The 17149-nt window shown below is 33.8% G+C and overlaps 1 protein-coding gene across 3 annotated transcripts in view; it reads right to left on the bottom strand.

Moving 5' to 3' along the window:
• Window positions 1-13557: 13557 nt before the first annotated feature.
• LOC142319126 (zinc finger CCHC domain-containing protein 24-like) overlaps window positions 13558-17149 on the bottom strand; it is an 89987-nt gene continuing 86395 nt past the window's right edge. For all 3 annotated transcript variants that reach the window (XM_075356179.1, XM_075356110.1, XM_075356343.1), the window contains one exon: window positions 13558-16274. The gene's annotated coding sequence lies outside the window, so the exon portion shown is untranslated. The remainder of the gene's footprint in view (window positions 16275-17149) is intronic.

The following is a 17149-nucleotide window of genomic DNA, read 5'->3' as shown; positions in this document are numbered from 1 at the left end:
ACCCAGTGTTGCCGCTACGAGAAACGAAAAGTATTGTGTAGGTAGTACTATTTTTAATCTGATGAATACCAGATTTTCGTTTGCAGAGGGGCATGACCAATCCCAAGCGGTTAGTATGTGATCACGTGATCTTGTTTTATATTATTTTTTGAAAAACTTGCTTCGTGGTCTTTGATTGTATTACTGTTATAGTATTATATTTACTTGTGAAAACTAATCAAGAAATAAAGTATATGTTATGTAATAATAATTTTGCTCTCGTTATGATTTACTTATAGCTTAAACGAAAAAGAAATAAAAAAATTAACACAATCATTTTTCTTTCTAAATGTTTCACATTATTCCTCTATTACGTCATTTATCACACCCACAGCAATAGTTTCAAATAACCAGTCACTTAGTTGCAATAAATATTGCACTTAAAAATTTCACAAATAATTTTTAACAAATAACCAGAATTATGAAACACAGTACGGTTTTATTTTTACTAATGTTACTCATAGTGTAGTAATTTTCTTTAAAATAATTATTTTATTTCCTTTTCATCATGGAGAATCTACAACAATAACGTAATTACTATCATACCATTATAAAATGAGATTCTTAAACATACTATGATATTTTTTAAATAAAATTATAAATGAAAAACTGTATCAACACAGTACTTCTACAGATAAAAAAAAATCATTTTAAGAGCTGTTTAACATTGTTTTTAATAACAGTAATTATGTTGATTAAACAGTAAAATTGAAGCACAATACCAAACTTCACAAAACACTCTTTCAGTGTCATTCAGTTACAGTAAGCTATTTATAATAGCTGGCCTCCATGGTGCGAATGGTTTTACTGCGATGAAGAAATCTAAAGTAAGAAAATTAAACAATAAGAATGAAAACTTACACTTAACCTGGCAATCTTTGTTTCATACCTGATCAGTGGTGGCTCATAACTAAAATTAGTGGGGGTGCTGCTCCATCCTAACCCCATAGGGGAAGACACCTGCCTTGTGACGCTTCTGGTCACCACCCACCCACCTCAGTCATAGCCCTGCCCTGATGGGCTTTAACGGGTGGGGGGGAGCTGCTCCAGAAAATTTTTCTCTGAGCTCTTTCAAGGCCATGGTTAAATTTTTCTGTAAAAAGATCCAAAAAAAAGGATGAATCAAATAGAATAGCTGAAAGCAGGATAATAATCTACTTTTACACTTTATATCATTCAAGAATATGGTAAACGTATGGTATTCAGTTTAACTGGATAAATAATAAAATTCCAATACAGATAATATTTTTTAGTATTATTAGATAATAACTTAATAAAATGTTCACTTAAGAACACTAGTCCAATGATGCTTAATTTAAATTTCTAGGTATACAGAAACAAATACATAATTAGTTTTTACTAATTACCTTCTCTTTCACCCTTCCAGCATTTTTTTAGACAGATTTGAGAGTCAAAGAGCTCTTGCTTTCCACAATCTTCTGATCACTGTGGAAAAAATAACTAAACCACTTTCATATTCCTTCCACCGACTAAACCAGAAAAGGGAACAAACAAGGAACGTTCCATACACATGTGGCGTAAAAAAAACTACCTTCCACCAGCTCACCAGAGTCGGCACTGCAGGAATGACAGTGCTCTCTCTCCCTTGCAGCCTCACAAGCAGCTTTCTATGTACGCATGCACACAACAGCCAAACACTACACCGCTGGAACTGTGAAGCGCACAGTTCAATACAAAGATTTTGTATATTTTTCATAAACTGGGGGATGGCTACTGACATTAAGCTTAAGGGGTTATATATTGTAAAAGTATAAAGAAAAAAGGACTTATTATATTTAATGTTATCAATAATATCAAGAGGAAATAGGAGGTGCTGCAGTTGCACAGTGCCTATATGCCGGCCGCCACGGTACCTGATTTTTTTTAATAATAATTTATCGAAGAAACCTAAACAAAATACTATCGCAATCACATTCAATCATAGAGCTGCGCATATTTACTTGACAATATTCTAATCTCGATTTTCGGTGAGTGGGTTTAAAAAACACTTGTGAATACAGTAGAGGGCATGTGCACAGTGCCATGCAAATTTGAAAAATATTAAAAATACTTATAGCATTTTGTGATTGGCAATGAAATGTAATTGTGCTTTAATTTAACAATAACTGAAGTCTTCAAAAACAAAATAGGTATGATAAACTGATAAAAATGATAAAACTCAAGAAATATAATTTAAGTTTTAAGTAATGCAGGACAAAATTTTTACATAATCAGTAGAATAAAAACAGTAAATAGATTTTGGGTGCCCGTGTGAGTTGCACACCTTGCACTCATGGCAGAACCGGCCCTGCTATAGATCTATCCTTGTACAATTACCTACATTTATAGATTGTACTTACGAATATAAAAAATATTCTTAAGTACAGAAGAATTAATGAATTTTTTAATTTATAAAAAATGCCATTCCTGACCAGGGTTATAACCCAAGACCATTTCGATGGAAACTGAATTGCAACCTCTACGCCACAGAAGCATGTAAAATATTAATTTTATTCTCAAGAAAGGCTGTATCACCTTTTGAGGAATAGTCTGTGTCTCATGTCGAGTTACCTACAACCAGTAAGGAACTTAATATACTACATGTGTTACAAATGAGTCATAAATTATTTTTAATTCAACTTAATGATGCATCATATATATTGTCCACAGTCATTTTGTTAATTTACCTTAAAACAACATTAATATATATAACATTTTTGTAAAGTCCAGTCACTTTGACTGGTAAATAATATAATTTTAATTGGTTAATAATAATATTAAAAACGATGAAAAAGTAAATTTTGGAAATTAACCAAAAAAAAATTTATTTAAATTATAATTTTTTTTACCCAGCAGTTAAAAATAAAATATCTTTTATATCTTCTTTTTTTTTTTTAACTGAATTTTTACGGGCATCGACTGCTAAGGTCATTAGCCCTCGTCACATTCTTTAAAAGTAATTTGTATCACCATCTGGATCGTCATATGTAAGGGTGTAAAGGGCCCTTACATTTTATTTAAAAGCACAAACTACACAAAAACATTAAGACACAAAAGAAAAGTACAACACACAACACTTACGGGGTGTAAAGGGCCCCGATATTAAAATTTGAGATAAGGTTCTCAAAAGACCATAAAATTAAAAAATTCAACTTATCAATACCATATCTTTCTTTCTTTCTTCTTCGAGTCTCGTTTATAGTTTGTTTAAGCACCCTCGGGGCGACCAGAATCGTCGTTGAGTGTATATCAGTCGCGCCAGGGTGCCGTGGCAGTTGAATCCTTCTTATAAGCAGGCTACAGGCATGCACCGCGCATACCCATAGCCTCACGCCCTCAGTCCACCCTTGAGGGTCCCCCATGCCATCATCGGACACACCTCGACTCACTGCTCTTGAGTGCAGGTGAGCCAAAATGGCCTAGGCAAGAGGGCTACCTCCCGTCACTATACGTGCCACGCTTCGAGACTCCCTTATATATATATAAAACTACCGCTTAGAGATTCTTTTATCACAGCTTTAAACTTTCATTTTATAGACTTTTAAGAAGTCCACTGGCGTGTAAAAATGCAACTATATTTTCTTCATTTCCATTATCCAGATCAGCAGTAATATTATTTCTAAGACAGAACCTCTTTCTGAGGTCCTCATATATGGTACACTCTTCTATTAGATGCTTGATTATCAGTATTTTATTACAAACACCGCACATTGGTCTCACTTCGCCGGTTAACAAATATGAATTTGTTAATCGCTTGTGACTGATTCTAAGTCTGGTCACCGCTACTTGTTCTTATATACTTGTACTTATATACTCTTATATACTTGTTCTTATATCTTCTTAAATTATTTTTTAGATAAAATTTCAATGAAAATAACACTAGAAGATTATTAGGGTGGGTTTCTTTCTCCCCATCCCATTTATTCACAACCCTCTCTTCCATTTTAATTTTTATCTATTCTACTTAAATTACCTTAACCTTTTTTTAATTAATAGATATCTGTTTTTATACAATTATTGTAGTAAGTGTTGTCCTCTTTTTGGTGTTTTTCTTTTTTGTTAATTAAATTTGTTTCTGCTTGGTTTTATTAGAAAACATTTGTTGTTAAATTTCCTATTGGTTTTACATGTTTTTACTCTCTTGAACTTTTTTTTTACACTTAACCAGTTTTCTTTATCTTGTCCTTTTATTAAATTTTAGTCTCTCCTTGTTTACGTACTTTTAGATTCTTATTTAAATTCTTCTAGATTTTATATGATAGAACTGTTCAGTGTTGTCTTCTTTAAATGTTGCGATTTTCGTTATCTGAAAAACTGGTTAGATTGAACCTTCTTAAGTAACCATTATAGTGCAGCAAAACTTTAAATAATGTACTGTTATCTGAAATACTAATAAAAGTAATTGTGAAATAAAAAATTCGTTCAGATGTTCAGTGTAACTTTCCTTAAACTTTCTGCACTGATGTTAAAAGATGCTGTCTTTGACACTTTCATTCAGTTCATTCAAAGTGTTCTGGTTCTTGAAAACAGTTATTTTTTCAGATGGCTACAAAAATAAAATTCTGTAGCGAAAGATTGGTGGGTGGCGATATCATAGTCTGTTGAAAATTATATGGTTATTGAAATATTCTCATAACAACTAGTGTAGTGAGGCAAGTAACAATATGTTATTGCAACCAGAAGTTTTGCTCTTAAATTTCAAGCAAGGCTACAAAATTTGAAAAATTAATACGTTATTTTTAATTCTGAATAACGTTCTGCAGGTAATGATGCTGTGAAAAAAATTAATCCGAACTTCTCATCGCACACTGAACACAAACTTTTTGAGAATACTATTTTAACTGCATTTTATGATAAATTTGAGGAGTCTCAAAATTCCATACTCTATTGTTTTGGTTTTTAATGTATTCAGAAAGATAAAACCATACCTGATCTGAAAATAAATTGTCCAAAACACCCACATCATCTTGAATGAAATGTTTGAACTCTACAGTATTGAAATCGTTTGTTAAAAGACAGATTTTCCAAGTTCGTACATTACTCGGAATTCAAAAGATTAAATAAGCTATAAAATATTCTATATTTTTTCTGTTTTATATTAATTACATGGATTAAAGAATGTTCTGCCATTTCCCAGAATTTAAAAAAAAATAGTTTTATACCCTATTTATCTTGGTTCGTGCATAAAAATATTATTATATACATGAAATTATCCATTGAAATAGAAATTTGTATAATATAAAAAATATCTCTAATCAGACTTTCATTCGGGACGTCCCATATCTGAATCTCAATCAATCATGGCATTTTTCATACGCTACAAGATTTCCATATCCCCACAAATAGCTTCGAGCTTATGTGGTGAATTTAATGGTAAATAACTTTTTATACGATTTCTCGTCGGTCAGGTTACGGTCAATATCATAGACTATAATACAGGGCCTACGCGTTCTCTTCGGGTCTATTTTCACATTCAATCGCTTAACCGCCGTGGAATCTCTAATTGTCTGACTGTTCTAAGTATCATCAACTACCACAACTAATCCCTTGCCGGTCACTTTAATGTTCCTGATTTTAAGACCTTTCCGGTCACTCCGAAGGGCAACCTGGAGGTCTTTCTTCAGCTGACTGCTGGACACAGTCGAGCCCTCCGCCCTATTAACAAACGCAACCTCAGGTTTCTTAGAGGACTGGTTGGTTCCATGTCTGCCTCTGACCACCTCAGCATACCTACGCGGTTGCATCAGGGCTGGGGACGGTTTCTGAGTTACAATTATTTCTTTAGGCCGGGAGTCAAGATTTTCGAAACCCTCGACGAGAGCTGTGAAAGCCGCTCGGAAGAATACGAGTCGAGGCAATAATCTCTTCTTGTTAGCAGTACTAATACACTTGGGGTTTACTAAATAGGAAGACAAGCCACCCAGCTCTGCCAAAACATCACGGGCCAAAAGAGAAGAGCTGCCAGGCCTGTCCCCGGCTTGCAAAAACTCTTCAATAAATGTGTCCATACCCTCCCGGGTGGTCACCCCTATATCTACTTCTGAACTATCGTTGTCAGGACCAGTGTTCGAGGAGGTTGAAGGATAAAGCTCCGACCCCCTCCTCTGGCTAGGCTTCTTACCTACCTCAATAACATCTGTCATGGTCGGAGATGCCCTGACCTTGTTGGATCAGTATATCTTGTTAGGTTCGTATACTGTTATATACGAACAAAATGCTCGCTGCATTCCTTCTATTTAGAGGTATTGGGAGGCACAAGCCCACAAGCGTGACGACTACCCGCAGCGAGCCATAGGCACCTTCTCCTTCTCGTGTCTCTTTGCACCTCTTCGCCGCTACTCGATTAAATGTATGAGATCAAAGATCAACACACAGTTACAGAGCCCCCCGCTCTAAAAGAGCGCGAGCAGGACTAAGGGTAAAGGCCCCTTTGTTCGTAACGGGGATTTGCGACCAGGAGTCGTTGCTACTCTTTTCGCCGCGATGAGGCGGGTGCTCGAACAAATCGTGCGCCAAATCCTCTGAATCCCCGTGAAAAGGGTATGAATCATCTTAACAGTAAGGGCGCAAAACCGTTGTAGACAGCAAGTTTTCAGACAGCAAGATTGTGAAACTGGGGAAGGTACACACTCGACCACCAGCTCAAAAATAACACTGAAAAATACTTTATAACATTTACAAAAATAGCTGCTCAATCATCTCGTTAGTGTACTTTTTTTTTATTTTTGTACTTTCTTTATACGACCAGAATTACATTCACTGCAATATTGATACAATATATATACATGGGAAAATTACGTTTTTATACGTTTTTTTTCAGTAAAATGTTTATTTAAATTTTTTCATAATTTAATAGGAAATATGACGACTAAAACAAAAAAGAGGAGACGACTTTGCAAATCTAATCAAAAGTCGTTACAACAAGCAGATTATAAAAAATAGTTGCAAACAGTTCAAGAAGACGATGAAATGGCAAGATGCTTGATATGCAATATAACCTTTAGTGTCAAATGGGATGGCGCAAAAGTTGTAAAAACGAATATGGAAGCAACTAGTCATAAAAAATGTAACTTCACTTGCTCGTACCTCCAATTTGGAAAACCTTTTAAAAAAAATGTTCTTAGTTTGAAAAACAAGTAACAGCAGCAGAATTATTAAAAGTTTATCACGGTGTTAAGTCGCATCTCAGCTTTTTATCCAAGACGTGTGGAACTAAAGTTAATGCTACAATACTTCCTGATTCTATGATTTGCAAAAACATAACACCTTTTTTTTTTAACGAGGTGGAGGTGGAGACCATTTACGGGCGCCTAGGAAGTGTCGGGCTCGCTAACAGGTTCCGCTAGATGTTATTAAATGCTTATGTGTTGCTGCGCACTACCGACTAAACCTCCACCCCTGGCTACCCACCGTTCCTGGTACATCTGGTGTGCATTACTTCAGGAAGGGAGAATACGCCCTCACACACCACAATCAACAGACACCGACCTAACACACCCACAAGGTACCTCACATTAGAGTAAAATCACACCACACATTTCACGACATCCAATCATCACTCCAAAATACATACCTCACGCTACACACTCCACACATAACATCACATCACATCAACCAGTCACATCCAATCACATAAACAAGCACCTTACAGGCAATCACTACAGCATACATAATACTACATCATAACACTACAGCATACTTACCTCACGGGTCACTATCGGTCGTGGGAGCGGAGTTCCCACGGCCTCATCCCACCCAGGACCCCCACACGTACGGGAAACCCCCTAGGCTCTCAGCCGCGCGCCTGTCCGCCTCCGCACCCTCCGACGACCCCTTCTTGGCCTACGATTTTGCACGATAATGCATAATTTCGTCATTACCGCATTTGCAAATTCGGAAACGGCAGACCAATATTCTTCACCATACACCATAATTCTCATTAGTTCCTCTCGTTCAAACATTACGTCTTTTCCAATGGCATCCATCATCCCCTCTCTTTCTGTGTTAAAACGAGGACAAAATAAGAACACATGGAACGTCGACTTCTCAACCTCACAATTGGGGCATCCATCCGAGTAATCCAGCCCAAAACGGAATAGATATTCTCTAAATCCCCCATGGCCGCCAGCAATTGAGTTAAATGAAAATCCAGCGAGCTATGGGTTCTTCTGGACCATCTTCCAATATCCTTTATTACGCCATACCATACGCCATACGCCATAAGGGTCTACCTACCCTTCTCACATCCGTCCATCTTTCTTGCCATGCCTTCATCAACTTCTCCGAGATCACCGAACTTGTTTCTCTCTTCTCAGTCGGATTCAAGGTACCAAGTTCTCGTAGCCTTCTCCTGCGTGCAATCGCTAAGTCTACGGGAAGCATCCCTGTCAAGACCTCCGCAGTCTCCAGAGAAACAGTTCTGTAGGTTGTTGCAATCCAGAGGCAGCACCTTCTACGTACAGCCTCAATCCTTCCTCTGTACTTTCTGTACCGCATCATATCCGCCCAGGTTTCTGTACCGGATAGCAGCGTGCTATGCAACTCCTGTAAGTAACCTCCTCCGTAGTTGCTCCGGACCCCACAGTTTGGTAGACTTCCTGTTATACGGCGCATGACTCTCCGCCTTTTCAGCAGCCTCAATGGCGTGCCTTCCAAATCTCAGCCGGGAGTCAATCCATACGCTTAGATATTTTATTGAATTCTTTGACTCTATTCTTCTCCCATCCACCTCGACTGACAAGGTAGATATAAGCTTAGCAGAGAATATAACCACGAACTCGAATTTCTGCGGCGCCAAGCTGAGTCCCGCCCGAGCCATCCAAGCTCCAACAGCAGTGCAGGAGTCCCTGATTTTCCTGGCGACCTTCCTCCGGGTATCGGCCTCTATGACAACTGCTATGTCGTCTGAAAATTCAATTATCGTTACTTTAGGAAGCAGTGGGACGCTAAAAACCCCGTCACAAGTAATATTCCAGAGGGTCGGTCCGACGACCGACCCCTGAGGAAAACCCCTCAGGGTTTTCGACCATCCACTTAATCACACCGCCGTCCCCCTCACATATGAATCTTCTATTTGCAAAATACGAACAAATAATTTGCACTAAATACTGCGGTACGCGAAATCCCTGCAGCGCACGCCTGATCAAAACATGGGTTACACTATTAAACGCATTACGAACATCAAGTGCGACCAGGACGAACATCCTCCCTTTGCAATATTGGCGACTCGCAATGGTGCTCTCAGCTAAGCTCCGTAGCTTTGTCATAGCGTCTAAAGCAGATTTGCTTGTTTTGAAGTCGTATTGATTGCCGTAAGTCCACCAGCCTCCTCCACGGTGCAGGCGAGCCGTTGTTGTATTATTCTCTCAAATATCTTCGACAACGTATCAATCACTGATAACAGACGGAACAACGATGGGAGCGCCAAATTCCTCCTCGGCTTCGGTATCACGACGAGGTGCTGCTGCCTCCACCTCGCAGGAAAAACGCCCTTGCTCGAACATGTATTATATACCCCTAAAAATATCTCAGGCTCAGCTACAATAGCCGCTTTGACAACCGTATTTGGTATGCGGTCAGCACCAGGTGCCTTCTCCAAGAGAACTCTGAGCCAGATACTGCCCTTCTGTAAGTGAATTCACATCCAACGTTCAAGCACACCATATCAAAGTTGAGCACTGATTTCCATCAGGAGTCTGTCACTATTATCTATCCTGGCAGACCCCCAGGATGTCGACCAGGCGTTACAATCACTTGCCAACAACGCCGGCCTATGAGCTACAACATATCTCGAAAGAGTGGTTAGGATGTCCCTACAACACTCAAGGCTGATATTGGGCGAGAGGTAGCAAGAGAAATAACATACCCCACCAAACCTGGCTCTCACATAGCCCTTGCGCCGGAACACGTCTCGAACAGAGAGAGAGGACTACATGGCCAAATGGTCACTCTCCCATCTTCTGATACAACCATCCCCGGCAACGCTCGGGGATGGTTACTTTCTCTCTGTTTTTTCTTTCTTCTTTTTCCCATTCTTTTACTACTTATTATTTATTTATTTATTTTGTCCAATGGATTCTTCTGTAACATTTTCTCTTTCCAAATTTGTCAATTCTACTGATTTACTGTATTAGATCATTTAATTTTCAAAATTTTGTCATTTTTATCAGCTTTCCTTTATGCTTTTTTTAAACCTTATATGAATAATTACATATAGTTAGATCTTTAAGCGTCAGACATTCATTCTCCGTATATATTCTGGTCAAATTATCTTATATCTAACATTTCAAAGTAAATTTAATATCATTTTATGGTGTCTATTCTAGAATAAATTAAAATAAACTATCGAGACAAATTTATATTTACACCGATGAAAAAACGAAAAAACTACCACATTTAACATCTCATGTTCCTAATGTACTAGGGTAGTAAGTATAGTAGAAAGAAAAAAGAATATTAATTTTAGAAAACAGCTTTCAGAGAAATTCTACCTACATAGAATTTACAAATCTACAGAATCATTTGATAATGTAATACAGGATAACATTATTTAAATTAAAAAAACAATCACTAAAATTTGGGAAGAGAAATTTGAGGTGTTATTTAAATTTATAATAGAATCAGCCTGCAGTTATAAGAATAAAGAATGAAGAAAAGTGAGCTCTGATTCTGAAAGAAGTGAGAAAATATTGTCTGTACCGGTTCCATTGGATTTTGTGCTTTTGAAAAAGCAAAATAGATTGAAAGGCAAATTTAAGAGTGGAAAACTATCCGGTGAGAAAAAAGAGATGTTAAGATTTGTTGATGACATTGTTCTTTTGACAGAAATACAATATTATTTAGACAAAATTCTGAATGGTAGCCGTTTATTGCTAAGAATGAATTTGTTTTAAAAAATAAAACAAAGTTAATGAAAATTGACAGAAAGTAGGAATTAAACACTAAGGGGTTTGAACACATTTATACCAAAAGTAGGAGATTTTATTATTTATGGATTTATAAAATTAGAAATAATGGACGAAGTATGCAATCATCAAAAGCAGACCGGGATGAGTAAGAGAGTATGCATAAAGGAAAGTATATATAACTATAAGCTAAAATTAAATAAATATATATCTAAGAATTAGAAAGAAATTTTTAAAATTTGTTGTGCGCTTAATGTTGGTGAAGAGTGAACAATAGGTAAAACAGAGATGTAAACAATAGAGATGTTTAAAATGTGATGTTACTGAAGGATGTTGAATGTTAGTTAGGTAGACAAAATTCAAAATGAAGAGATCTTGAGATGAATAGGAGATGAGGAAATTTGTTCATTTCTTATAAAGGCAAACAAACTTGCTTAATTGATCATGTATGTGTTAAGACAAACACATTATGTATTACAAAGGTTGTTCGGAAAGTTCTCGGCCTGAAAAAGAAAACACAAGTTTTACCAGAAATGTTTTTCTTTTCAATGTGCATTGCAGTTCAATATATTTAGACCAGCAAATTTCCAGCTTTTTAATTCCCTCAATACAATATGATTTGTCCAACTCTTTAAAATAATCAGTTATCTCAGCTTTGACCTCATCATTTGAAGAGAATTTTTGTCCAGAAAGCAATTTTTTAAGGTTTGGGAGCAATTACTGGGGACCAAATCCAGCAAATATGGTGCATATAAGAATACTTCAAAGCATAGGTCATAGAGTTTTGCAGCAACAACCCAAGTCATGTGTGTAGGTATATTATCATGGTGAAAGAGCACTTTCTCTTTGGCCAAATGTGGACGTTGAACCTAAATATGCTATTTAGGTTTAGCCCACTAGCCAAGTGTAATACTCCCTGGTGACGATCCTGCCTTTTTCCAGGTAGTTTAGGAGAATCAAACCATAAGAAGCCTAAAAAACCTGTAGCCATAACGTTTCATGCAGATGGAACCGCATTCAATTTTCTTACAGTAAAAATGCACCATGGATGTTTTTACCATGGTGAATTTTCATTTGCTTCCATCCATTGTTTGAATTGCTCTTGGTGTCCAGTTGTAATAGTAAATCTACTTTAATTTACTAATAAAAATCGAAGAAACTCAATGGAATCATGTTTAAATAAGTCTAAGCATCCTTGGATGTGTTCAGTCAAATAGGTTTTCGGAAAACATTCAACTTTAAAGTTAAAGTGGATAATATCACTTAGTATTGCTGGTTATTGTGGATTATTATTATTATTATTAATTGACAAGATGGCTTCTACTGCTTTCAAGGGTCTAGTAGAAAAAGAGCTTTTGCTTTGGAATGCTAAAAACAAAATGCAGGTACAGCTGCACCATGTAATTGTGCACCGCAAAAGAGCGTCTTGAAGCAAGGATTGATTTTTTATTCATTTTTTTTTTCAGGATTTTTATTTCAGGATTTTTTTTTTATTCATACTACAATATAAAAAATTCATTCATAATTTGAACGTTTGTGTATTTCATTGCAAAAACCTGTGGTATTCATATATAATATATGTTATCCTGACATAAAGTTAATTATTAAAAATGTTTGTAGCAAGCAAGATGAATAAACATGTAAATTTAATATTAGTTTTAATTTTATTTTTAATTCAATTTAATTATTTTGTTAAGTATAGTTACAAAAGTTACTTTAACAACGCCTTTTGATTTATGTTTATTTTCATACAAATGAATATTTTTTTTTTAATTTGAGGTTTTTTATTTCCAGGAATTTTTTACTGGATAATAAAATTTATTTTTATGTATACTTAAACAAAAACGCAACTTTAAAAGCAATCATTGAGTAACTAATTCATGAAAAACGTTTTCTAGTGGGAGCATGAAAAACCTCTTGCACAAGGGCACCTTCTACCCAAGGCATGGTATTGAATGCAGGTAGTTAAAACTGGTAACGGATCAGCAAATAAAAACACATGTCTGCTCTACTTCAGTTGACTGTCCTGTCTTAAGACCTGTCAGAAAGACCTATCTTAAATGAAAAATTAATATGTTAGGTGGTACATATCCAATTTTGGCATGTATTTCTTTTATAATAAAAAAGGTAAAAGCTGTGTATACGTAAATGGAAGAGGTTTTCAAGATTTTACTTCTTTTCCTCTGTCGTTTATAGGAAAATAATGGTATACAAAAAAATATTTTTCCACTTTCAAATACCTGTAAAAACTAAAATCACATAAAAATGAATCCATATATTAGAAAGATTAGGAGGTCTGCTCTGTTTGATAAGAATCTCAGCTGAAGGTTGGGCTTTGGTGCAGCATCCATACACAAAGATAATTCCTTGATAGGTCTATAAAATACCCCTTGTAAGTCATTAGAGTGAGAAAAATAAAAAGTTGTAGATGGAGAATCTTTGAATTTGTTATAAATAACAAACTCAGTTTTCATTGAATTTACTTAAAAAAATATATTACTATACTTTTATCTGGACGACAACTGCAGTCACTGAATATTACTCAAGATCCGATTTGTCCATTAACAAGTAGGATAATTTTAAATAGGTCTATAATTTAAAAAAATACGCCCGATTATTGAAAAAATAAACATATTATTTTCTAAAATAATTATTATTACATCCAGAAAATATTATAACAAAAATTTTATAGTAAACTATTATTATAAAAATAATATTATAACAACTGATATAATAATATGAGAAAGGTTTAGGGCAAAAGTAGACAAACAAACTGCAACAATGAGTGAGAAACTTATTAACTATTAATGAACAAACAGAAAGTATTAAAACATAATAAATATTTTAGTTAAAGAGTGCTCTTTATGAATGTATAAAAAAATAAAATACATAATACATATATATTTAAATACAGGTGTATATACAAAGAAAATGAATAATAGACAACTTTAAACTTATTTTTCTTAAATCTTGATGTGATGATTGCTCTGAACTTTCCATAAAGATTTTCTTTAATATCAGAGCATATATTTGTATTATAAAAACATTTATGCCATTAAATGAGTCAATGATGATTTCATGAAGAAAGACAATTGTTGCCTCAGGAAGTTAATGGTAATTTTATTATGGAATTTTTTGTTTATATGTGTACAGTTAGGATTTACCATAATATATTTGTTTTTGTAGAAAATTATTCAAGTCTTTTAAAATCATATCTTGGTGGTAACACTATTTATTTTAAACTAATCATTAAGAAAGATGTTTAATAATTTGTGTAGTATTATTGTCAGTTAAAATGTTACTGCCATCAAGTAACTAGAGCATAAAATTGCGTGCTAAAATATTTTAATTTAGCTGTATGAGGTTCCAGAAGTGAAAAAAAGAATGTTCTACATGTACAGTATTATTTTAAATGTAGTAGATTGATGATACTGGAAATTAGGTAGGAAGAGAATATTGTGCACATTGCCAGTAGAGCAGTGGACTGCTCTACTGCCAATGTGTAAAGTGTTAATTACCCTACTACTGTGCATACACCATAAAAGCCTTTTTCAAATTCATTGATTTCTTTTATATTACTTAATTTTTATTTGTTTAATTATTTATAACACTTTTAGAATTTGGCATTCAAATTTAAAGGAAGTGATTATGGAGGTATGTCTAAAAGTTCATTATTCTTGAAGAATGTATTACTGTTTAAAGTGGATTTATTGATTTGATTATAGAACCAATGGCACTAGGTTTGTTATTCTTGAAAATGGCTGTCATGTTTTTTTTTAAGTAACTGATAATTCATATCAGGACACCCACAATCATTATAGTTAATATTAAAAAACAATCTTAAAAACTGACTATAAATTCATTAAGTGTAAATTCAGAAAATTTTTGCAAATCTATTGTGTGCTAATTCATCAATGGTGCTGTAGATGATTTTTTGTACTACAGTACAATCTGTAACAGTTTTTAAAAAAAAGTTAAACAACTTTTGAAATTTAATCAGTTATTTATTTATTTAAATAAATTATGAATTAACTTTTTTTTTAATACTTTTATTTATTGTCACATCAACAATTAAAGTCATTAGCCAACTCATCAATATCTGTGTGAATGTACCAACAAACGTGTAGTCTTGAACAGTCTCAGATCGACCATTCCTGAGATATGTGGTTAATTGAAACCCAACCACCAAAGAATACCGGTATCCACGATCTAGTATTTAAATCTGAATAAAAGCAACTACCTTTATTATTACGATTTGAACCTGAGAACTTCAAGTCTGAAATCAGCTGATTTACGACGACAAGTTTACCACTAGACCAAACCGGTGGATTAAATTAACCTTTATTTGGTTAAAAATTAATTATTAACATCCAAAAATATTGTAAATGAACTTCATAATTTATTTAACTATATGAAAAACATTGTATGTTTACAACAACTTAATTTTGATCTTATTTATTATCTTATGTTTGATTTTTTATTATTGTTAATTTAATATTTTTACTTAAATTGTACATTTCTTATTTATTTTCAAAGAATTAATTTTTTGAAACAAATAAATATAAAAACCAACACATGGGTTTTTCCCAATGTTTAATCTTTTCATGCATCATTCAAATGTTTAAACATGTTTTTCATGTTGTCAAAGCATTACTGTGTTGTAATGAGCTTAAGTTCTTAAGTAATTACTTGAGTATGAGTATGGTGAGTAAGTATATAATTTTAAGTTTGCGTGTGGTTTTAATTAAATAATAGCAGCTTACACTGAATTTAGTGCAGATTTTAAATGAATACTACTTAAATCAGTAGTAATAAAAAAAATATAATCAAAATTTTATCTCATAGCTTTTGTTCAGTTTTACCAGAAGTTTATTTATGTGAATGGAAACACAAATAAACAATTTTTTCCGTTAAATAATCACATTTTATTTGTAAACAGTCTGTGAGTGCTTTCTTGTTTAACAGTTTAATTTTCTCCATAATCTATTGTTTATTCCTTATATACTTATTTGTAATTAAATGAAATGACCATCAACAAGAACGCCAAAAGAAAAAATCTGTAATGATGCAAATAAATTACTTTGAAAATACTGTACAATTTGTAAGACGTAACTATATAACTATACAAAATGTTCATATTTATCCAAAATATTTAAATAATGAAATTTTATAAATCTGAGGGTATAATTCACACAGATCCTTTTTTAAGATTGAGCACCAATATCTTCAGCAGCTTCATTTACATAACCTCAATCAGTTGTGCATGAAATTGAAATTGCTTATATTTTCTTTTATCATGCACCATATTGCCATTTTCTTCACCGAGTAGAACTGAAATCAGAACAAACTAAGTTTTAATTAATTAATAATATGAACACAGTGATTGGAATTAGACCTCTCAAAATTACAATAAAAACAAAGTAAAACCTTTCATTTAGAATAATTGCCTTTTTTCTTATTAAATCTATACCAACAAATATACAAATGTAAATGGTGGTTAATTAGAACACAAAATAAAATTATTACTCCTTAAATGGTGAAAAAATGGGAGAATGATTGATTAATTATTATTATTCTTTTTATGGAAAGTATTGATTATAAATGACTAAATACATTTTTCTGCTCTGGTATAGTCAAATACTATACATTCTTTTCTTGGCCTAATAAAATGTTAATTTTCATTTCATTTATGATCAAATACCTGCAGCTTCTGTGGCCAATAATAGCATTTCTCCCTTCTGTGCAGAAAATCTTACATTTAAATCTCAGTCAGATTTGCAATTTTTCACACAATACAAAACTTCATCTCTCATCAGTGGCTGCAGTTGGCTATTTATTATTTAGTTGCTTGTTAGTATGTACTTACTCAGAACAAAGATATTTCAAAGACCTCCATTATATATGAATGCTAAATTAGCAAACCCCATGTGTAATACACAATATATAATAAATAAAAATAAGGTGCTATTTCAGGAAAATTTAAACATTACTAACGCTCTGATGGTTATACAAACATAGAAAACAGAAAATAGCAGCTAATTAGTTCATGCATAACTGCAAAATAGACCAGGAGGATTAGACATTGATTTCAGAAAATTTGTACTACTCCGTAACTTGGCATGATAATGTAACCAATGAAAACTAACATTTCTAAAAAAAAAGTAACATGAATTACGTTCCAGAAAGGAGGTAAAACAGTAGAAAAT

The sequence above is a fragment of the Lycorma delicatula genome, chromosome 1 (genome assembly GCF_047948215.1).
Source record: "Lycorma delicatula isolate Av1 chromosome 1, ASM4794821v1, whole genome shotgun sequence".
Lineage (NCBI taxonomy): Eukaryota > Metazoa > Arthropoda > Insecta > Hemiptera > Fulgoridae > Lycorma > Lycorma delicatula.
The sequence above is the reverse complement of the archived record's forward strand: the minus strand, read 5'-3'. Positions and strand labels throughout refer to the sequence as shown.